We start from the raw sequence: 25,102 nt of genomic DNA on the forward strand, positions 1-25,102 counted from the left end.
CCCTCAATTTCAGCCAGAAAATACCTGAAATCACAGAAAAATACACAAACTCATAGTAAAGTCCAGAAATGTGAATTTAACATAAAAACTAATGAAAACATCCCTAAAAGTAACTAGATTCTACTAAAAACATACTAAAAATAATGCGAAAAAGCGTATAAATTATCCGCTCATCAAGTGTCTTACACAATGAAATGTTAGTAGTACATGTATTTAAGTAGGAAAAATTAAGAATAACCATCAAGGCACAGGAAACAGAGACATTGTGATTACAAACATAAGAGGGTGTGCTTGATACATTGCTTAAAAATATAAGTGGAACACCAAACTTAGTGTGACATTTTCACTTAGAATTGATGCAAGTATCCAGTATGGATTTAGAAATAAATTTTGTTGCATAGCAACACCAAACTTAGAATGCAGTCACATGTCAATTTATTTGAAATAAAACTAAGAAAATGAAACTGTTGTATGTTAAATACAATCACCAAGCCAATAATCTGTCATGAGTAAGGATTTCTTGGTGAGGTATTTAAGAAAAACAGTCAAGGAGCAAAATAAATGAAAGCATTAAAAACAAAGAAATGACTAAAAACAAAAAGAATAATAAAGTGTCAAACCAAAAGAAAGATAACACTGTAAAGGCATTATGATTATGTAGACAAGTGGTGTTGCTGAATTTATTGCATAGAAAATTAAGTGGCACACCAAACTTAAAAACTTAGTGTGACACTTTAGAATTGATGCAATCATCAATAAAAATTAAAAACAGATTGTTGCAGGGCAACACCAAACTTAGAATGTAATCATATGCCAATTTATTGAAATTAAACAAAGCAAAGAGATAAAATAAATAAAGCAGAGAAATGAAATGTTACCGAAGGTTGGGTTGCCTCTCAACAAGCGCTTTTTTAGCGTCATTAGCTTGACATGTTGTTCTTCACTTTCTTCCTCTTCATCCAGTTTGTTAAGAGGAATGACCTCAAGGGGAGAGAAGAACTAGTCAGTGTCCCCTTTCTTGGTTTCCTCTCAGCAAGCTTCCTTTTGTTATTTGCTGGTTTGAACTTGCTTGCTGGATCAGGGGTAAGATTGTTTGCAGTTGACCTTTTCTTGAATGTTGTCCTTGGTATCTTGGTCACAATCCTCTTCTCGGTGCTTTTGTCAGTTGCCTTCACTTTTTGGATATCAAGACTTGGGTGTTGTATGATTGTTGGAGTGTTTTCTTCCTCGGCAGCTTCTTGCATTGGTGGTTCAATGAGTCCTTCATCTATGTAGCTCTTTGCTTCAATTGAGTGTGAACTCCCTTGATTGGCTTCCTCCCTTTGTTCTTCATGATCTTCCATTAAATCCTTTGGGGGTAAATCTTCAAGTTCCTTTGTCACCTCCAGTAGCTTTTGTGAATATAAAATCCTGGGCTCATATACCTCTACCACCACATCCTTCATTGCCATTTTACTTGACACAGAGACCTCTTTTTCTTTTTCTTCCACTTCCTCACCCATAAATTGGTCTTCATCCTCACTATTTGATATTTCTAAGTTTATCCTTATTTGCTCTAAGTGCCCATCCATCTTCTTGAGGAGGATTTCTTGCCTTTTCCAGGATTGTTCTTGTCTTTCCAATAAATCTCTGGATTTTTGAAGGAGATCCTCTACTAGCTCAAGAGATGAAGGTTGAGAGTAATTTTGTGGACATGGATGTGGTATGGTGAAGTTGTTTTGAGGGGTATGGAGTGAATTTTGTGAATTGTGGAAGGAATTTTATGGTTGGTGAAGTGAGATGTATGGATCTTGGAGGAAACTTTGTGTTGAGGCATAATCAAGTGATAAAGAATTTTCAAATGAGAAACTGGGAGTGGAGGGTGGACAATTTTGCATAAATGAATTAAAGGTCTGTTCAAGTGATGATGGCCCTTGATAAGTGGAGTATGAACTATCAAATGCTCTCTGGTTTTGATCCTCCCTCCCACAATGTGAGTTATTAACGAATTCATCACAATGTGGATCATGTTGTGGTCTTGGAGAGAAATCTTGTATGAATTCATTGCTAGCAGGATCAAGTGATGATGTCTTTGTATGAATAGCATATGGAGCATTGAACTTCCCTTCCCAGCCGAAGTTTGTGTCAATGTCATAACAGTATGGGTTACTTTGTGGCTCTGGGAGGAAATTCATTTCACTTGATTGTTCACACTCTTGTTGATATGACCAGACACCATGAGGATAATGACATAAATCATTTTGTGGTTCTGGATAATATCTCGTGATTTGCTTGATCAATTTGTGGCTATGGAGCATATCCCTAATAGTTGGGTTGCTCAGAATATGTGATTTCTTGGTGATATTCTCATCCACCATTAGGATAATGACTTGAATCATATTGTGATGGTGAGCAATATCCCATGAAATTTGTTTGATCAAAAGATGAGTTGAAATTCATTTTGTTAAACACAATCACCAAAGAAATTGAAATTCATGTCTCAGATGAGAATTTCTTAGTGAGGTAATAACTTAAACACCTTGCTATCAGCTTAAAACAAAAAATTTAAAAGAACAAAACAAAGAAAATGCTTAATCTAGACTTCTCGACCACTTAATCATTGTCAATCTAAATCAATCCCCGGCAACGGTGCCAAAAACTTGATGGGTGAAAATTAGATTTCCACACAAACTCACCGGCAAGTGTACCGGGTCGCATCAAGTAATAATAACTCACAAGAGTGAGGTCGATCCCACAGGGATTGATGGATCAAGCAACTTTAGTGATATGATTAGTTTAGTCAAGCTAACATTGATGAATTGAATGAAATCTAAGCAGCAGAATGTAAATTGCAGAAATTATAAAATGCAGAAAGTAAATTGACTGAAACTTAAAGAGCAAGAAATGTAAAGTGCAGCAAATGTAAAGAGACTAGGGTGCAGGGAATTTAAAGAAAGCAGTAAATCAAGCAATCGAAGAGATCTTGAGAACAATGATGAGCGGATAATTTATACGCTTTTTGACATTGTTTTTAGTATGTTTTTAGTAGGATCTAGTTACTTTTAGGGATGTTTTTAATAGATTTTGTGTTAAATTCACATTTCTGGACTTTACTATGAGTTTGTGTGTTTTTCTGTGATTTCAGGTATTTTCTGGCTGAAATTGAGGGACTTGAGCAGAAATCAGATTCAGAGGTTGAAAAAGGACTGCTGATGCTGTTGGATTCTGACCTCCCTGCACTCAAAGTGGATTTTCTGGAGCTACAGAACTCGAAATGGCGCGCTTCCAATTGCGTTGGAAAGTAGACATCCAGGGCTTTCCAGCAATATATAATAGTCCATACTTTGGCCAAGAATAGACGACGTAAACTGGCGTTCAACGCCAGCTTTCTACCCAAATCTGGCGTCCAGCGCCAGAAAAGGATCCAAAACCAGAGTTGAACGCCCAAACTGGCACAAAAACTGGCGTTCAACTCCACAAATGGCCTCTGCACGTGCAACACTTAAGCTCAGCCCAAACACACACCAAGTGGGCCCCGGAAGTGGATTTATACATCAAATACTTACTCATGTAAACCCTAGTAGCTAGGTTATTATAAATAGGACCTCTTACTATTGTATTAGGCATCCTGGATTGTATTTTGATCCTGTGATCTCGTTTAGGGGGCTGGCCATCTCGGCCATGCCTGGACCTTCCACTTATGTATTCTCAACGGTAGAGTTTCTACACTCCATAGATTAAGGTGTGGAGCTCTGCTGTTCCTCAAAGATTAATGCAAAGTACTACTGTTTTCTATTCAATTCTTCTTATTTCGCTTCTAAGATATCCATTCGCACCCAAGAACGTGATGAAGGTGATGATTATGTGTGACGCTCATCATCCTTCTCCCCTATGAACACGTGCCTGACAAACACTTCCGTTCTACATGAATTAAGCTAGAATGAATATCTCTTAGATCTCTTAACCGGAATCTTCGTGGCGTAAGCTAGAATGATGGCGGCATTCAAGAGAATCCGGAAAGTCTAAACCTTGTCTGTGGTATTCCGAGTAGGATTCAATGATTGAATGACTGTGACGAGCTCCTAACTCGCGATTGCAGGGCGTTAGTGACAGACGCAAAAGGATAGTAAATCCTATTCCAGCATGATCGAGAACCGACAGATGAATAGCCGTGCCGTGACAGGGTGCGTGAGCATATTATTCACTGAGAGGATAAGATGAAGCCATTGACAAGGGTGATGCCTCCAGACGATTAGCCGTGCCGTGACAGGGCATTGGATCATTTTCCCGAGAGATGACCGAAAGTAGCCATTGACAGTGGTGATGTATCACATAAAGCCAGCCATGGAAAGGAGTAAGACTGACTGGATGAAGATAGCAGGAAAGCAGAGGTTCAGAGGAACGAAAAGCATCTCCATTCGCTTATCTGAAATTCTCACCAATGAATTACATATGTATCTCTATCCCTATTCTATTATTTATTATTCGAAAACTCCATGATTATTTTATATCCGCCTGACTGGGATTTACAAGGTGACCATAGCTTGCTTCATACCAACAATCTCCGTGGGATTCGACCCTTACTCACGTAAGGTATTACTTGGACGACCCAGTGCACTTGCTGGTTAGTTGTATCGAAGTTGTGACAATTATGAATTAAGATCAGAGCACCAATCTTTGGAGCCATTACCAGGATTTGTTCGAGCCTGGAGATCACAATTTTGTGCACCAAGTTTTTGGCGCCGTTGCCGGGGATTGTTCGAGTTTGGACAACTGACGGTTCATCTTGTTGCTCAGATCAGGTAATTTTCTTTTTGTTTTATTTTCAAAAATTTTTCAAAAAAATCTTCTCACCTGTTTTCGAAAAAAAAAATGTTTTCAAAAATATATTTTTCTTCAAAAATTTTAAGAATGAATTCTAGTGTTTCATATAACATGTTTTAGCTTGACTGGCCATGAAGCCATGTCTAATTCCCAGGATTTTGATTGAGGACTATGAATTCATTACTTCCTTTTTCCCAAATCTTTTCAAAAAAATTATACAAAAATCCAAAAAAAATTAGAAAATCATAAAAATCAAAAATATTTTTCTGTTTCTTGTTTGAGTCATGAGTCATGTCATAAGTTTGGTGTCAATTGCATGTGCATCTTGCATTTTTTCGAAAATTCTCATGCATTCATGGTGTTCTTCATGATCTTCAAGTTGTTCTTGGTAAGTCTTCTTGTTTGATCTTGATGATTTTTTGTTTTGTGTCTTTTCATGTTTATCATATGCATTCTTGAATTCTTAGTGCGTAAGCATTAAAGAATTCTAAGTTTGGTGTCTTGCATGTTTTCTTTGCATTAAAATTTTTTCAAAAATATGTTCTTGATGTTCGTCATGATCTTCATAGTGTTCTTGGTGTTCATCTTGACATTCATAGCATTCTTGCATGCATCACATGTTTTGATCTAAAAATTTCATGCATTGCATAATTTTCATGTTTTTTATAAAAAAAAATTTTCAAAAGTCAAAAAAATATCTTTCCTTTTTTTTCTCTCATCAAATTCAAAATTTGGATTGACTTTTTCAAAAAATTTTTAAAATCAAGTTGTTTCTTATGAGTCAAATCAAATTTTCAATTTGAAAATCTTATCTTTTTCAAAATCTTTTTCAAAATTCAAATCTTTTTCAAAATTCATGGTTATTTTCAAAAATTCCAAAAAAATAATTTTCAAAAACCTTTTTCTTATTTTATATCATAATTTTCAAAAATAACATAATCAATTAATGTTTTGATTCAAAAATTTGAAGTTTGTTACTTGCTTGTTAAGAAAGATTCAAACTTTAAGTTCTAGAATCATATCTTGTGATTTCTTATGAATCAAGTCATTAATTGAGATTTTAAAAATCAAATCTTTTTCAAAACTAATTTCTATCATATCTTTTCAAAAATATCTTCTTATCTTATCTTTTTCAAAAATATCTTTTCAAAATATCTTTTCTAACTTCCTAACCTCTTATCTTTTAAAAATTTGTTTCAACTAACTAACTAACTTTTTGTTTGTTTCTTAACTTTTTCAAAACTACCTAACTAACTCTCTCTCTCTAATTTTCGAAAATATCTTCCCTCTCTTTTAAAAATTTCTTTTTAATTAACTAATTATTTCTATTTTTTATTTTTTATTTCAAAAATTTTCGAAAAATACTAACATTTTTCAAAAACCATTTTCAAAAATCACTAACTCTTTTTCAAAAATTATTTTCGAAAATTCTCCCTCTCCCATCTTATTCTATTTATTGATATACTAACATCTTTCCTTCAACTCACCAAAAATCCGAACCCTCTCTCTCTGAGTTCAGATTTTCTTTTCTTCTTTTCTTCTACTCACATAAGGGAACCTCTGTGCTTGGGAAAAAAGGATCCCTAATATTATTATTTTTCTGTGTCTTCTTCTTTGTCATATGAGCAGGAGCAAGGATAAGAACATTCTTGTGGAAGCAGATCCAGAACCTGAAAGGACTCTGAAGAGAAAATTAAGAGAAGCTAAAATACAATAATCCAGAGATAACCTTTCAGAAATTTTCGAACAGGCAGAGGAGATGGCAGCCGAAAATAATAATAATGTAAGGAAGATGCTTGGTGACTTTACTGCACCTAATTCCAATTTACATGGAAGAAGCATCTCCATTCCTGCCATTGGAGCAAACAACTTTGAGCTGAAACCTCAATTAGTTTCTCTGATGCAGCAGAACTGCAAGTTTCATGGACTTCCATCTGAAGATCCTTTTCAGTTCTTAACTGAATTCTTGCAGATATGTGATACTGTTAAGACTAATGGAGTAGATCCTGAAGTCTACAGGCTCATGCTTTTCCCTTTTGCTGTAAGAGACAGAGCTAGATTATGGTTGGATTCTCAACCCAAAGACAGCCTGAACTCTTGGGATAAGCTGGTCACGGCTTTCTTAGCCAAGTACTTTCCTCCTTAAAAGCTGAGCAAGCTTAGAGCTGATGTTCAAACCTTCAGACAGAAAGAAGGTGAATCCCTCTATGAAGCTTGGGAAAGATACAAACAGTTGACCAAAAAGTGTCCTTCTGACATGCTTTCAGAATGGACCATCCTGGATATATTCTATGATGGTTTATCTGAGCTATCAAAGATGTCACTGGACACTTCTGCAGGTGGATCCATTCACCTAAAGAAAACGCCTGCAGAAGCTCAAGAACTCATTGACATGGTTGCTAATAACCAGTTCCTGTACACTTCTGAAAGGAATCCTGTGAGTAATGGGACGCCTATGAAGAAGGGAGTTCTTGAAGTTGATACTCTGAATGCCATATTGGCTCAGAACAAAATATTGACTCAGCAAGTCAATATGATTTCTCAGAGTCTGAATGGAATGCAAGCTGCATCCAACAGTACTCAAGAGGCTTCTTCTGAAGAAGAAGCTTATGATCCTGAGAAGAAGAAGAAGCTTATGATCCTGAGAACCCTGCAATAGCAGAGGTGAACTACTTAGGTGAACCTTATGGAAACACCTATAACTCATCATGGAGAAATCATCCAAATTTCTCATGGAAGGATCAAAAGCCTCATCAAGGCTTTAACAATGGTGGAAGAAACAGGTTTAGCAACAGCAAGCCTTTTCCATCATCAACTCAGCAACAGACAGAGAACTCTGAACAAAATGCTTTTGATTTAGCAAATCTAGTCTCTGATCTATCCAAGGCCACTGTGAGTTTCATGAATGAAACAAGATCTTCCATTAGAAATTTGGAAGCACAAGTGGGCCAGCTGAGTAAAAGGATCACTGAAATCCCTCCCAGTACTCTCCCAAGCAATACAGAAGAGAATCCAAAAGGAGAGTACAAGGCCATTGACATAAGCACCATGGCCGAACCTGTGAGGAGAGGAGAGGACATGAATCCCAAGGAGGAAGACCTCCTGGGACGTCCAGTGATCAATAAGGAGCTTCCCTCTGAGGAACCAAAGGACTCTGAGGCTCATCTAGAGACCATAGAGATTCCATTGAACCTCCTTATGCCCTTCATGAGCTCTGATGAGTATTCCTCTTCTGAAGAGAATAAGGATGTTACTGAAGAGCAAACTGTCAAGTTTCTTGGTGCAATCATGAAGCTAAATGCGAAATTATTTGGCATTGATACTTGGGAAGTTGAACCTCCCTTGTTCATCAATGAACTAAGTGATCTGAATCAACTGACATTGCCTCAGAAGAGACAGGATCCTGGAAAGTTCATAATACCCTGTACCATAGGCACCATGATCTTTAAGGCTCTGTGTGACCTTGGTTCAGGAATAAACCTCATTCCCCTCTCTGTAATAGAGAAACTGGGAATCTATGGGGTGCAAGCTGCTAAAATCTCATTAGAGATGGCAGACAGCTCTAGAAAACAGGCTTATGGACAAGTAGAGGACGTGTTAGTAAAGGTTGAAGGCCTTTACATCCCTGCTGATTTCATAGTCCTGGATACTGGAAAGGAAGAGGATGAATCCATCATCCTAGGAAGACCTTTCCTGGCCACAGCAAGAGCTGTGATTGATGTTGACAGAGGTGAAATAGTCCTTCAATGGAATGAGGACTCCCTTGTGTTTAAAACTCAAGGATCTCCCTCTGCAACCATAGAGAGGAAGCATGAAAAGCTTCTCTCAAAGCAGAGTCAACCAGAGCCCCCACAGTCAAACTCTAAGTTTGGTGTTGGGAGGCCACAACCAAACTCTAAGTTTGGTGTTGAAATCCCATATCCAAACTCTAAGTTTGGTGTTGGAGAGTCTCAACAAAGCTCTGCACATCTGTGAGGCTCCATGAGAGCCCACTGTCAAGCTATTGACATCAAAGAAGCGCTTGTTGGGAGGCAACCCAATGTTTATCTAATTCTTATTTTTATTGTTTTTCATGTTTTCTTAGGTTCATGATCATGTGGAGTCACAAAATAAACAAAAAAATCAAAAACGGAATCAAAAACAGCAGAAGAAAAATCACACCTGGAGGAGCATCTGTCTGGCGTTCAAACGCCAGAACAGAGCATAGTTCTGGCGCTGAACGCCAAGAATGGGAGCATCCTGGCGCTGAACGCCCAGAACAAGCATAGTTCTGGCGTTCAACGCCAGAAATGGCAGCAAAGGGGCGTTAAACGCCCAAAATGGGCACCAACCTGGCGCTGAACGCCCAGAGTTGTGTGCAAGGGCATTTTACATGCCTAAATTGGTGCAGGGATGTAAATGCCTTGACACCTAAGGATCTGTGGACCCCACAGGATCCCCACCTACCTCATCATCTCTCTTTCCATTCATGATCATCCCTTCTGTTTTCCATTTACCACTCACATCCTTACACCCACTTACCTTCAAAATTCAACATCTCTTCCCCACCCAATCCCACCCATATGGCCGAATACACACCTCCCTCCATCTCCTCTATATCTTCTTCTTCTTCTATTCTTTCTTCTTTTGCTCGAGGGCGAGCAACATTCTAAGTTTGGTGTGGTAAAAGCATAGCTTGTTTGTTTTTTCCATAACCATTGATGGCACCTAAGGCCAGAGAAACCTCTAGAAAGAGAAAAGGGAAGACAAAAGCTTCCATCAAGGGTCTATAGCTCAGTGGTAGAACATTTGACTGCAAATCAAGAGATCCCTGAGATACCTCAGGGGATACATTTTCTTCCACACAATTATTGGAAGCAACTAAGGGTGGAATATCAAGAGCACTCCATCATGCTTCATGAAATAAGAGAAGATCAAAAAGCAATGAGGGAGGAGCAACAAAGACAAGGAAGAGACATAGAAGAGCTCAAGGACATCATTGGTTCCTCAAGAAGGAAACGCCACCATTACTAAGGTGGATTCATTCCTTGTTCTTACTTCTTCTGTTTTTCGTTTTCTATGTTATGTGCTTATCTGTGTTTGTGTCTTCATTACATGATCATTAGTAGTTAGTAACATTGTCTTAAAGATATGAATGTCTTATGAATCCATCACCTCTCTTAAAATAAAAACTGTTTTAATTCAAAAGAACAAGAAGTACATGAGTTTCGAATTTATCCTTGAACTTAGTTTAATTATATTGATGTGGTGACAATGCTTCTTGTTTTCTGAATGTATGCTTGAACAGTGCATATGTCATTTGAAGTTGTTGTTTAAGAATGTTAAATATGTTGGCTCTTGAAAGAATGATGACTAGGAGACATGTTATTTGATAATCTGAAAAATCATAAAAATGATTCTTGAAGCAAGAAAAAGCAGCAAAGAACAAAGCTTGCAGAAAAAAAATAGGCGAAAAAAAAATATAGAAAGAAAAAGAAAAAGCAAGCAGAAAAAGCCAAAGCTCTTAAAACCAAGAGGCAAGAGCAAAAAAGCCAATAACCCTTAAAACCAAAAGGCAAGGGAAATAAAAAGGATCCCAAGGCTTTGAGCATCAGTGGATAGGAGGGCCTAAAGGAATAAAATCCTGGTCTAAGCGGCTAAACCAAGCTGTCCCTAACCATGTGCTTGTGGCGTGTAGGTGTCAAGTGAAAACTTGAGACTGAGCGGTTAAAGTCAAGGTCCAAAGCAAAAAAAAAGAGTGTGCTTAAGAACCCTGGACACCTCTAATTGGGGACTTTAGCAAAGCTGAGTCACAATCTGAAAGGGTTCACCCAATTATGTGTCTGTGGCATTTATGTATCCGGTGGTAATACTGGAAAATAAAGTGCTTAGGGCCACGGCCAAGACTCATAAAGAAGCTGTGTTCAAGAATCATCATACTGAACTAAGAGAGTCAATAACACTATTCGAAATCTGAAGTTCCTATAGATGCCAATCATTCTGAACCTCAATGGATAAAGTGAGATGCCAAAACTATTCAAGAGGCAAAAAGCTATAAGTCCCGCTCATATGATTGAAGCTCTGTTTCATTGATAGTTTGGAATTTATAGTATATTCTATTTTTTTTATCCTATTTTGATTTTCAGTTGCTTGGGGACAAGCAACAATTTAAGTTTGGTGTTGTGATAAGCGGATAATTTATACGCTTTTTGACATTGTTTTTAGTATGTTTTTAGTAGGATCTAGTTACTTTTAGGGATGTTTTTAATAGATTTTGTGTTAAATTCACATTTCTGGACTTTACTATGAGTTTGTGTGTTTTTCTGTGATTTCAGGTATTTTCTGGCTGAAATTGAGGGACTTGAGCAGAAATCAGATTCAGAGGTTGAAAAAGGACTGCTGATGCTGTTGGATTCTGACCTCCCTGCACTCAAAGTGGATTTTCTGGAGCTACAGAACTCGAAATGGCGCGCTTCCAATTGCGTTGGAAAGTAGACATCCAGGGCTTTCCAGAAATATATAATAGTCCATACTTTGGCCAAGAATAGACGACGTAAACTGGCGTTCAACGCCAGCTTTCTACCCAAATCTGGCGTCCAGCGCCAGAAAAGGATCCAAAACCAGAGTTGAACGCCCAAACTGGCACAAAAACTGGCGTTCAACTCCACAAATGGCCTCTGCACGTGCAACACTTAAGCTCAGCCCAAACACACACCAAGTGGGCCCCGGAAGTGGATTTATACATCAAATACTTACTCATGTAAACCCTAGTAGCTAGGTTATTATAAATAGGACCTCTTACTATTGTATTAGGCATCCTGGATTGTATTTTGATCCTGTGATCTCGTTTAGGGGGCTGGCCATCTCGGCCATGCCTGGACCTTCCACTTATGTATTCTCAACGGTAGAGTTTCTACACTCCATAGATTAAGGTGTGGAGCTCTGCTGTTCCTCAAAGATTAATGCAAAGTACTACTGTTTTCTATTCAATTCTTCTTATTTCGCTTCTAAGATATCCATTCGCACCCAAGAACGTGATGAAGGTGATGATTATGTGTGACGCTCATCATCCTTCTCCCCTATGAACACGTGCCTGACAAACACTTCCGTTCTACATGAATTAAGCTAGAATGAATATCTCTTAGATCTCTTAACCGGAATCTTCGTGGCGTAAGCTAGAATGATGGCGGCATTCAAGAGAATCCGAAAAGTCTAAACCTTGTCTGTTGTATTCCGAGTAGGATTCAATGATTGAATGACTGTGACGAGCTCCTAACTCGCGATTGCAGGGCGTTAGTGACAGACGCAAAAGGATAGTAAATCCTATTCCAGCATGATCGAGAACCGACAGATGAATAGCCGTGCCGTGACAGGGTGCGTGAGCATATTATTCACTGAGAGGATAAGATGAAGCCATTGACAAGGGTGATGCCTCCAGACGATTAGCCGTGCCGTGACAGGGCATTGGATCATTTTCCCGAGAGATGACCGAAAGTAGCCATTGACAGTGGTGATGTATTACATGAAGCCAGCCATGGAAAGGAGTAAGACTGACTGGATGAAGATAGCAGGAAAGCAGAGGTTCAGAGGAACGAAAAGCATCTCCATTCGCTTATCTGAAATTCTCACCAATGAATTACATATGTATCTCTATCCCTATTCTATTATTTATTATTCGAAAACTCCATGATTATTTTATATCCGCCTGACTGGGATTTACAAGGTGACCATAGCTTGCTTCATACCAACAATCTCCGTGGGATTCGACCCTTACTCACGTAAGGTATTACTTGGACGACCCAGTGCACTTGCTGGTTAGTTGTATCGAAGTTGTGACAATTATGAATTAAGATCAGAGCACCAATCTTTGGAGCCATTACCAGGATTTGTTCGAGCCTGGAGATCACAATTTTGTGCACCAAACGACTAACAGTAAATTTAAATTACAGGAAAACTAAATCAGACTGAATCATAAACAGAATTGTAAAGTTGCAGAAAAGGAAATTGCAGCAGAGGTTGCAGAAATCGAAGTTTCATAAACTGAATTGAAGACGGAAATATAGAAAGTGCAGAAAAATAAAAGTGTATCAAAGAGAGCTGATAAACTACTATTTTATGGTTTATCTTGTGCTTAATTGAGTGGTTTTTATCAACTCTTTACCCACTTATTCATACTATTTGCATGTTTTACGTTTTCCTTCTTGATTTTGTGCTATGATTGAAAACATGCTTCTTTGGCCTTTAAATTATTAACTTTAATCCTCTCTTATTATCATTCGATGCCGTGATATGTGTGTTAAGTGATTTTAGAGATTACAGGGCATGAATGGCTCAGAGGATGGAAAGAAAGCATGCAAAAATGGAAGAAATACAAGAAGTTGAAGAAATTGCTAAGCTGTCCAGCCTGATCTCTTCGCACTCAAACGGTCATAACTTGAGCTACAGAAGTCCAAATGAGATGGTTTTAGTTGCGTTGGAAAGCTAACGTCCGGGGCTTCGCAACGATATATAATTTGTCATAGCTTCCTTGAAGCCAGGAAACACGAACGCGTGGATCACGCGGACGCATGACCTGGCAAAAATGCAATCCACGCGAACGCGTGGATGACGCCTCCACGTCACTTTGCCGCGACCTGAACGTAACAGAAATCGCTGGGGGCGATTTCTGGGCTGTTTTTGATCCAGTTTTCGGCCCGAAAAACACATATTAGAGGCTATAAAGTGGGGGAATGCATCCATTCATAATCACCAGGTCATAATTCATAATTTTTAGTTTTAGATGTAGTTTTTAGAGAGAGAGGTTCTCTCCTCTCTCTTAGGATTTAGTTTTAGGATTATTTCTTCTTCATCACAGGTTCAATGTTCCTTTAATTTATTTTTCTACTTTTATTTTTCTACTTTTATTTTGTTACTTTAATTCATGTTAGATTTGAATTTATGTTTAAACATAGTTTGATGTGTTTCAGATTTATGATTGCTTTATTCCATTTATGATGTCTTCAGTTTAAATTAGAATTTTCCCTTTTGGCTTTGGTTAAATAATTGGTGACACTTGAGTTATCAAACTCGAGGTGTTGACTAAAAATTGGAATTTTTCAAGAATTAATTCAAGTTCCAATAACTCTAGCCTTTCCCAAGGAAAGACTAGGACTTGAGGATTCAAATTAATTCATCCACTTAACTTACCTTCATAGTTAGAGATTAACAAAATGGGAGAAAAATCCAGTTCTCATCACAATTGATAAGGATAACTAAGATAGGACTTCCAGTTCTTATACCTTTCCAAGAGTTTTATTATTTATTTAAATTAATTCCTTACAATTTACTTTCTTGCCATTTACTATTCTTGCTTTTTATCTTACACATTAAAAACCCAAAATTCTACCTTTTTCATAGCTAATAATAAGTCATACCTCCCTGTAATTCCTTGAGAAGACGACCCGAGGTTTAAATACTCGGTTATCAATTTTATTGGGTTTGCTTAAGTGACAAACAAAACGTTTGTATGAAAGGACTTTTGTTGGTTTAGAAGCTATACCTACGAGGCTTTATCTGCGAATTTCTAGACCACGCAAAAGTTCTCTCATCAAGAGCCTTCTATTATACTCTTACTCCTAGTCCTACTACTGCCTAGTAGCCTAACAGATGCATCTTTTTAAAATGAAACTGATGCTTTTATATAGGCTTTACAAAATGAAAATGAAATTGAAATTGAAAACAAATTACAATTCAAATGAAATTCGAAATCTAACTATCTCTTTTGCCTTTGAGTGATGATACTGGGCTCTGCTTGCTTTGAATTATCAATTGGGCTTGAATAAGATGAATTAAGCCAAAGTTCTGCTCCCAGGAGAGCGCTGCGTTCATTTAGAAAACGGAGCATTCGGGCACCCACGTGTACGCGTCCTGCATGCTTGCGCGTACTTTTGCAATTTCGCCCATCGATGCGTGCGCGTCATGTACACGTGTGCGTCCCCTGCAACGTTAACTTTGTGAGCGCTACGTTGGCTTAGTGAGTGCTACCCTACGTGTATGCATGCTGTACGCTTGCGCGTCCCTGGTGTTTTTGGCTCATCGACGCGTACGCGTCACTTCTGCGTACGCGTCCCTTGCAGCGTTCACAAAACGAATGCAGCGTTCATGTAATGAACGCTACCCCACGCGTACGCGTCATGTGCGCTTGCGCGTGGGTGGGAAAATGTTGATTCCATGCTTCAGCGCTTCCCATGCGTCCGCGTGCTTCCTTCTAGATTCTCCATCGACGCGTGCGCGTCATGTGCGCGTGCGCGTGGGTTGCAAAATTCTAATTCCAATTTTGAAATTGCATGAAAACGTTCACTTATGCAACGTAGCGTTCTCTTTGCAAATGAACGCTAATTACATCCATGCATACGCGTCATGCATGCATATGCGTGGGTCTTCAAAATTCCTTGCTCGACGCGTGCGCGTCTTGTACGCATGTGCGTCGTGACATTTTTGCGCCAACAGCCCTTTCTCTGTTTAAATCATGGGCCACACTTTTAAAAGCGTGGCCTAAGGCATCAAAGTGTGCTCCAGCTTCAAAGTGTGCCCAAGAATTCCTTTTTTTTCTCCTTTTTAGCTTATTTTGTGCTTTTTTGCTTCTTTTTTTCTTATTTCCTACAAAGTTTATAAAATCAAAAGGTCAAAGAAATATACTATTTAAGCACAAAAGCATTCAATATTTAAGCACTAATAATCAATTTCTTGTATGAAAAAACATAGAAAAATATGACATGATGACATGTCATCAACGACCGATCCAAGCCACCACCTCAAGATCAGTAATTTTAGGAGTCGGATGTACCTTACCGAGGCCTTTGACGCAATTTGCTGCAAAGCTTTCCCAACCACCCTCACCAAAACAGCAATAAAGTGGTTCGACAGCCTGCCCCTAAGGTCGATTACCAGTTTCGATGACCTCGCCAAGAAATTCTTGGCTAGGTTTTCTATTCAAAAGGATAAAACCAAGCACACCCCAAGTCTGCTAGGAATGAAGCAAAGAGATCGGGAATATCTACGAGAATACATGGAGAGATTCAATAAAGCGTGTCTGGAAATATAGAATCTCCCCACCGAAGCAGCCATCATGGGCTGATCAATGGCCTAAGAGAAGGGCCATTGATCAGCCAATCTATATCCAAAAGACACCCCACTTCCTTGAACAAAGTGCAGGAGCGAGCCGGGAAGTACATTAACATAGAAGAGAACTCACGATTGGGAGAGACCTCCAAAGCTAATTTCTCCTACCGAGATAAGGATAAAGAGTCAAAAAGAAAGGAAGAACCAAACACAGAAAACCCAGAAAATACAAGTACTACACCCCACTTCTGGTATCCCTAGTAGACGTCTACAGGGAAATATGCCACACGGAGAAGATCCCACCACCCCATCCAATCAAACACAAAAAGGGAGGAATTCGGACCACTACAAGAAAAAAGGCCTATTAGCACACTGATAAACCCCCTTTGTAGGGTTTTTCTTGTGCTTAATTTAGGTGATTTTATGACCTTTTACCCACATTTATTCAATGAAATAGCATGGTTTCATGATTGTCTCCCAATTTGTGCTTAAGGGTGAAAACATGCTTTCTAGGTCTTTAATTAGGTAAATTTAATTCACCTTTGATTCCACTAGATGCCTTGATGTGTTTGTAAAGTGATTTCTGGTTGAAAAGGCTAGGAATGAATCGAAGGAGTGAAGAGATGCAAAGTGGAGAACACATGAAAAAGCCAAAGATTTGGATATCTTCATCTACGCACACGCGCACTATACGCGCACAAGTGGATCACGAAAAGGCAAAGGACGTGCACACATGCTATACGCATACGTGTCGGTGGGCGCACGTGATTTTTAAATAGAAAACATGCCCAGCGATTTCTGAGAAGCTGTGGGGCCCAGTTTTCAACCAATTTTGGCGCCAAAGTGCTTTAAAGGACCAAGGATTGAAGGGGATTCACATACTTAGCATCATTTACACACTCATTAGGATTAGGATTAGTTAGTTTTAGAGAGAGAAGCTCTCACTTCTCTCTAGGATTAGGATTAGGTTAGATCTAGATTAGGAATTCTTAGATCTAGGTTAATTTCATGCTTTGATTTACTTTTCCTTTTGTAATTCTTCTTCTTCTTCTACCATTCCTTTCTTTAGTTTTGCATTTAATTCTTGTAAGCCTTTACTTTTATGTTGATGCACTTTTGTTTCTCCTATTTTCATTTTAATGCACTTTATGATTCATGTTCCTTTATTGTTGATTTGATTTTTTGTTGTTTAATTCCTTGCAGTGTAGATTTACTTTTCTTGAAATTTTACTATGCTTTCCTTTTATGCCTTCCAAGTGTTTGATAAAATGCTTGAAAGGATTTTAGAGTAGAATTTTATGCTCTTGGCTTGGGAAGGTAACTTAGGAACTCTTGAGTTACTAATGTCTAAGTGATTGACGATTGAGAGCCATTAACGCTAGATCTCACTAATTGATTTGGTAGAGAACTAGGACTTATGGACTTGGATTGACATAGCTCATTTGACTTTCCTTTATTAGTTAGAGGATGACTTAATGGGGTTGATCCTTGCCAATTCTCATGGTGTGGTTAGTGATTAGGATAGAGATCCTTGACCACCAACCCTTGCCAAGGCCTTTTTGTCATTTGATTTCCTTTAGCATTTACTTTTCATGTTTCTCATCCAATAACAAGACACTTTGTTGCAATTCCTAGGGAGAACGACCCGAGGTTCAATACTTCGGTTTATAAATTTAGGGGTTTGTTCTAGTGACAAACAATCTTTTGTATGAAAGGATTATTGTTGGTTTAGAAACTATAATTTACAACGAGACTTCTTTAGTGAAATTCTAAACCACACGAAAGTCATCTCATCAAAATGGCGCTGTTGCCGAGGAATTGCAATGGTGTTGTGTTATTGGTTATTGTACATATGTGAATATTGTGAATAGCTTGATTTTTGGATTGTTTGCTAGTCTTTGCTAGTTTAGGACTTTGTTTCATTATTTTTCTATTAGCTTTTGAATTTTATTTTTTCCTTCCACCATGAATTCTCACTTTAGCTATAAGTGTGATTACAACTATGTTGTAGGTAATGAAAGCTACAATGAAGATGTGTATCAAGGATGGGATAACTAAAGGTGGGAGGAGCCATATGCATATGATCAATCCTCTTGGCAACAACCTCCACCAATGTACTATGAAGAAGAGCCATTCTATGATGCATACTAATCTAATGGCTATGGTGAATCTCCTTGTGATTTTCAAGAACCACCACCATATGCTTATGAGCCATATCCTCAACATAATCCTCAACCATACTCACAATCCTCTTTTTACCAAGCACCTCCATATGACCTTGACCCATATCCACCATATCAATCTCCTTTTGAACTATATGAGCCATACATGGAACCACCATTCCAATATCAATACTCCCAAGAACCACCTCAATATACACTACCACATCCTTATCAAGAAGAACCACCTTCCTATCATGAACCCTTTCTCCAAGACAATGAACCCTCCTATCCACCCCAATCCTCAATAGATGAAACCCTTAGCCTCATACTTCAAGGGCAAGGAGAAATGCAAAGGGAGACACTAGAATTTGTGGCTACCTTGACCGAGGTAGTACGCATTTTAATCTCCCAATATTTGAGCACTCAAAGCACTCCTATGGTCACATGTGGAGAATTAATTGAAAAGCATGGCATGAAAGAGAGATTGGAAACTCCGGTGGAAAATGAGGGATGTTATTTTGTACTAGAGCAATTGGAGGAGCCTATGCACATTGAAGAAGAGGAAGAAGTGGTTGAAGACTTAGGCGATGCTGAACCTCCTTGGGAACCTAGAGTTGAAGAGAACCTCTTGGTGCACAAAATTGTGATCTCAATGGTGCCAACAACTTGGTACGCACAATCTTAATCTCAATTCTTTTTCACAATTCCGCACAACTAACCAGTAAGTGCACTGGGTCGTCCAAGTAATAAACCTTACTTGAGTAAGGGTCGATCCCACGGAGATTGTCGGCTTGAAGCAAGCTATGGTCATCTTTGTAAATATCAGTCAGGCAGATTCAAATGGTTATGAGGTTTTGATAATTAAAATATAAATAAAATAGAAAATAAGATAGAAATACTTATGTAATTCATTGGTGGGATTTCAGATAAGCGTATGGAGATGCTTTGTTGCTTCTAAACTTCTGCTTTCCTACTGCCTTCTTCCAACCATGTTTTACCTCCTTCCATGGCAAGCTGTAAGATCCTCTCGGATGAAAACAAATCCATATGCGCTGTCACTGCATGACTAATCATCTGTCGGTTCCCGCTAGCGTCGGAATAGGACCATTGTCCTTTTGCACACTGTCACTTGCATCACTCACACTAACAGCATTTCTAACACGAATATTCTTTGCATCTACCCCCTTCTTGCTTTTGCCTTGTTGGTTGTATGACAGGTAGAAGAAGCGGGACTTCAACTTCCTTTGATTCTGAACCTGAGAGGACCTTCCTTAGATTAAGGAGGGAAGCAAGAGGAAAGAGAGTAGTTGGTACGGAGGAAGAAGAGAAGTATTTTGAACTAGACATGGCTGAGAATATGGAGAACCATCATGAAGAAGAGGCTCACAACCATAGCAGAGAAGGCCTAGTGCATCATGCTGGGCAAGAGAGAAGAGTTCTGGGATCTTACATCAATCCAAACCCAGGAAACTGTGGAAGTAGCATCCAAATGCCAACTATACATGCCAATAACTTTGAACTTAAGCCACAGCTCATCACCCTTGTTCAGAACAACTGTTCGTTCGGAGGGGGTGTCCAAGAAGACACTAATCAACATCTAACCACCTTCCTGAGGATCTGTGATACTGTGAAGTCTAATGGTGTTCATCCTGACACCTATAGACTGCTTCTATTCCCCTTCTCACTCAAGGACAAGGCATCTAAAAGGCTGGAATCCTTCCCAAAGGAGAGCTTAACAACCTGGGAAGATGTAGTGAACAAATTCTTAGCGAGATTCTATCCTCCTCAAAGAATCAACAGGTTGAGAGCTAAGGTTCAAACTTTCAGGCAACAAGATGGTGAGACTTTATATGAAGCATGGGAGAGGTTTAAGGATCTGACAAGAAGGTGCCCACCAGATATGTTCAATGAATGGGTGTAGTTACACATTTTCTATGAAGGTCTTTCTTATGAATCAAAGAAGACAGTAGACCACTCATCCGGAGGATCTCTGAACAAGAAGAAGATCATTGAAGAAGCCATAGATGTCATTGAGACTGTAGCTGAGAATGACTACTTCTATGCTTCTGAAAAGGGCAACACTAGAGGAGTAATAGAGCTAAACAATGTGGATGCACTGCTAGCTCAAAACAAGATGATCACCAAACAGCTGGCTGACCTTACCAAGAAGATGGAGAGGAGTCAAGTAGTAGTAATCACCACCTCAACAGCAGCTCAAGAAGGAGTGAATAAAAAAGCAGAGGGTGATCAGGAACAGGCCAACTACATTGGAAATCCACCTAGGCAGAACCATAACCCATACTCCAAGACTTACAATCCTGGTTGGAGGAACCACCCAAACTTTGGGTGGAGAAATCAACAAGACCAAGGCCAAGATTAGAGACGCCACAACCCCAACAACAATGCAGCTCACCAACATTCCACACAGAGATCATATCAACACCCACCTAACAACACACCTCAACATCCATACCAAAGCCAAAATGGCCCTTCTCATCCCTCCAATCTCAACTCACCATCATCAGAAGAAAGACTATCAAGGATTGAGACTCTACTTGAAGGCATATGTAAGGAAATCCAAGATAATAAGGTGTTCAAAGAGGAGGTGCGAGCTAATCTCAAAAACCAGGGAGACACCATTCAGAGGCTAGAATTTCAAGTGGGATACCTCTCTGAGAAGATTCCCAAACCTACTGATAGCTTTCCAAGTGACACAGAGAAGAACCCGAGAGGTGAAGCAAAGAAAGTAAGATGGGAAGGCTGCAATATGGTCACTATAAGTGATAAGGGGACTGAGGAAGAGCCGAACAAACCATTAGAACAACCTGGAGATACATTAGCAGAGAAACAGGAAGAGGATCACCAAGAAATCAAAATTTCACAAAAGGAGCTGCTGAGACTCTATGCACCTTTTCCCCAAAGACTCAAAGGTAAGTGTCAGTAACGTTCTTGAAGGATTGGCAAGCTTACGTTAAGAGCCACGTTAACCTAGTTAACGTGGACTCTAACAGAGAAAGAATCTGAAGAATTTATGAAGAACATGAAGAACACTTTGAGTGTGGTGAAGAACATTGAAGAACACCTTTTAGATCTTAGAAAGGGCAAGGGAGTAAAATTTTTGGTGTTTAAGGGGTTATATGGTAATTTCTGGAAGTTAGGGTGGTAAAAGTAGAAATATTAAAAGTTACGGGTGGTAAAAAGTGAATTTTAAAGGTTAAAGGTTAAAGTAAAGTTAATTTTCGAAAATTTAATAAATAAAATATTAAATAATAATAAAATATTAAATAATAATATTTAATTAAAAATAATATTTTAATAAAAATAATAAAATAATGCGGAAAAGGCAGTTTTCTGTAAAAGCTTTAGAAAGACAACTTTAAGCGCAGAATCTCATAACTACCTTCATAAAACACTTAGGGAGTGGTAAGAACATATTAGTGAGGCAAAGATAAAAGAAAGATAAGAAGTTGAAGAAAAGATAAAAACTAAAGAAAAGTCTGTAAGGTTTTAATAACAAAAAAACAGACAGAAATTAGTGAACGAACTAGGGCAACATAGTTAGTCCTTGAGTTGCGACTAGGGTTAGGTATTATATGAAAAGTTAAACTGTTTCAGTATAGACTTAATGAACCTATACTTGGGACAGGCAAACTATTCATACCGAAATTTACATAAACTTTAAATACATACGTTAAGCAGAGAAATCAGAGCAGAATAGAGAAACACAGAAAACAGAGTAATAAGAGTAAAGTAAAGAGATAAAGAGAAAAAGAGTAATATAGATACAGATGAAAAGAGTAATCAGAGAAGAGAAAAGAGATACAGAGAACAGAGTAATTAAAACAGAGTAAAGCGATACAGAGAAAAGAGAAAACAGAACAAAGTAAAGAGATATAAAGAGAAGAGTAATATAATAAAGAGATATTATATATATATATGTTGCTTAATACAACCCAAGAGATATTATATATATCTGTTGCTTAATGCAACCCAAGAGATATTATATATATATATATATATGTTGCTTAATGCAACCCAAGAGATATTATATATATATTTGTTGCTTAATGCAACCCAAGAGATATTACATATATATTTGTTGCTTAATGCAACCCAAGAGATGTTTGTTTATTTATCTGTTGCCCTAAGGCAACCCAAGAGTAATTTTCCGTTTCCAAGAGTATATTTCCTGCGAGTAGAAAGCAGAGGCTGTCTCAATAGAGCTGCTAATAATTATATGCGCATTTATTTGAACGGAAAATCGTATCCGGGAAATCGTGAACTCGTGACCGGATAAATGTCGGGAATGCAGGTGCTAACCGACACATGAGCTCATGGCCTGCGCTAGGGCTAGACATGCATCATTCTTGTCTGCGCATCATTCTCTGTTGCATTCCTTTCTGTGTGTGATCTACTTCTTTGTGTTTGTCTGCTCGTATGCTATTTCTGTGCTTTATTTTCTTGTATTCTTTTGTTTGTGTTCTGCTTTCTATTGTCTCTACTTTCTCTTTCTATCTTTATCTTCTATATACTGCTTCGCTATATTATGTTATTCGTCTACTAATCGACCCCAAATAAATGAACATAACTAATAACCCCGACCCTACTAAGAACTCCCCAGTTTTTACCCCTTCTCTCTCCCTTTCCCCTTCAGATGAAAGTAAGAGTACCTTACCATAGTTCGCTGATGACCGTTCGCAAGAAGAGGATTCTGCTCTAGATAGTCTTCTGAGTCTAGGGTGAATATCGTTCTTTGATTATAGGTATATACTGTGAGACCAGCCAATGTCTGCACCCCGTTCGTATGTGCACTTTAACCTAAATCCTGTGTATGAGATTCCTATTGTGTGGCTACTTTATGAGGTACCAGAGAGAAGTCCTATGGAAAAGTCTGATCGTGCAGAGGAGTAGCAGATGATGTTCTATCTTTTGATGACGTTCCACTTGACTTGAGTTTTGAAGACCTAGAACGCACTTTTCCTCGCTTTAGTAGTTTAGAGGGACTAGGTGAGTATAGAGTATAGGCTAGCCTAGGTGCCAGCTTAGGGACCTCTTTAATAGGTCAGGACCTGGGATGTTGTATGTATATATATGTATATACATATTATTTAGCTATATCTAGGGGTGTTCTAACTAACAGTCTATATGCTAATAAAGGCTGAGTCACCGAACGTTGTCAACTACTTGTGATGTATTTTTTGTGTGGTTGTTTATAACTGTTTTATCTCTTATTACTTGTGAATTGATTTTAAATGATTCTATCTATTAATCTAAACGTTTTCAAAAAAAAAAATAAAATAAAATAAAATATACACCACGCAAATTAACTACGCGTTTAACAACGAATCAGGCTCGTATGATAAATAATAGATAATAATTAGGAAGACAAATTGGTAGTGCTCAGTTTCCAGTATGATCTAGACATATTGAAAATTGGTTCGTTACATCTCTTACCTTGCCAAAAGTTGCTTTACAGTATTTATTTATTTTAATTGCCATTTACTCTACTTGTCATTCAAATCACTTGCTTTTCACCTTCTAAACCCCGATTACAACCTTTAAAGCCAATAATAAGAACATACTTCCTTGCAGTTCCTTGAGAAGATGACCCGAGATTTAAATACTCGGTTATCAATTTTAAAAAAGGGGTTTGTTACTTGTGACAACTAAAATGTTTGCACGAAGGGATTTTTGTTGGTTTAGAGACTATATCTACAACGCGACTGCTTTTATGAACTTCTTTACTGGCAAAAATCCTAACGTCAAAATGGCGCCGTTGCCGGGGAACTGCTAACGTGTGCCTTATTATTGGTTATTATAAATATTTTTCTTTTACTTGTTTATTTATTTCTGTTTTTCCTTTTTATTTTTCATTTGCTACCATGAATTCTCACCCCTCTCGCTTTGAGTTTGGTTCTAACTTTGTTGAAGGAAATAGAAGTTACAGCAGGAATGTGCATCAAGGTCAGACCAATCAAAGATGGATGGAGCCAAGAGGATCTAATCAACCCTTTAGGCAGCAACACCCTCTGAGATATCCTGGATAAAGGCCATTCTACCGTGCATACCCAGCTGAAAGATATGGTGGACAACCTTGTAACTACCAACAAGTCCCACCCCGTGCATATAAACCATCCTTTCAACATAACCTCGAACCACCACACTCACAAGCTTCTCTTCACCATTCGCCACCATATGATCCTTCCTTACCCCAATACCAATCCAATCACTCCCAATCACCGCCACTTTCCTATGTATCATGTCCATATCCGGCAACCCGAGAAGCAGAGGTTCGCCCAAAGGAAACAGTAAATAAACTTCAAACAACCATTCGACAATTGGAGCAAGCAATAATTCAATGGGTTTCTAGGCACTCAAATACACAAGGATCAACCACAGCCTCATGTGAACAGTCTAACGAAGAGCGTAGCATGAAGGAGATACCAGAAACTCCAGTGGACAAGACAGAGAATGAATTCGTACTAGAACAAGTAGAAGAAGCTGTCATTGTTCAAGAAGAAGAGTTGGTTGAAGATCTAGGAGATGCTGAACCTCCATGGGAATCCAGAACTGAGGAGAACTCCGTCAAGGACGCTACAGTTGATGCTAAGGGGGATATTGTACAATCTCCAAGGCAAGTTGTTTATGAAGAATCAGACGGAATAACCCAGGACACAAATTCCCTTGATAATGATAGTCACAAGTCAAATTCTCTTAGCAATGAACTGGCATCCGCAAGTGAATTCTCTGAGGTCGAAGAATCTTCCCCAAGTGAATATGAAGACGATGCGGAGGTAGATTTCTCTCAACCTCCAATCTATGACTCAAGTGTTGAGGAAGACATAGAAGACTTTGACCAGGACACAGATACAATTGTAGAACCTTGCAATGAAGTGGAGGAATTCACAGAAGAGCACAAGGGAGTAGAACTTACAGAACCACCGGAAACACCTATCCCAAGGCTATTACCACCTAATACAAGCTTCAAGTGGGTACAATCCTTAACCTATAACTTTACTTATTCACTTGAATATGGTTTGCTTGAAATAGATGGCCAG

The 25,102-nt window shown here is 38.5% G+C and overlaps 2 non-coding genes across 2 annotated transcripts; both read right to left on the reverse strand.

Moving 5' to 3' along the window:
- Window positions 1-6,958: 6,958 nt before the first annotated feature.
- On the reverse strand, window positions 6,959-7,066 carry LOC148580593 (small nucleolar RNA R71). Its single transcript, XR_015895827.1, has one exon. It is a non-coding gene; the product is annotated as a small nucleolar RNA R71 (small nucleolar RNA).
- A 12,776-nt stretch (window positions 7,067-19,842) lies between these two features.
- Window positions 19,843-19,949, reverse strand: LOC148580594 (small nucleolar RNA R71). Its single transcript, XR_015899665.1, has one exon. It is a non-coding gene; the product is annotated as a small nucleolar RNA R71 (small nucleolar RNA).
- Between the last annotated feature and the right edge of the window lie 5,153 nt (window positions 19,950-25,102).

The sequence above is a fragment of the Arachis ipaensis genome, chromosome B10 (genome assembly GCF_059453495.1).
Source record: "Arachis ipaensis isolate K30076 ecotype BB chromosome B10, ASM5945349v1, whole genome shotgun sequence".
Taxonomy (NCBI): domain Eukaryota; kingdom Viridiplantae; phylum Streptophyta; class Magnoliopsida; order Fabales; family Fabaceae; genus Arachis; species Arachis ipaensis.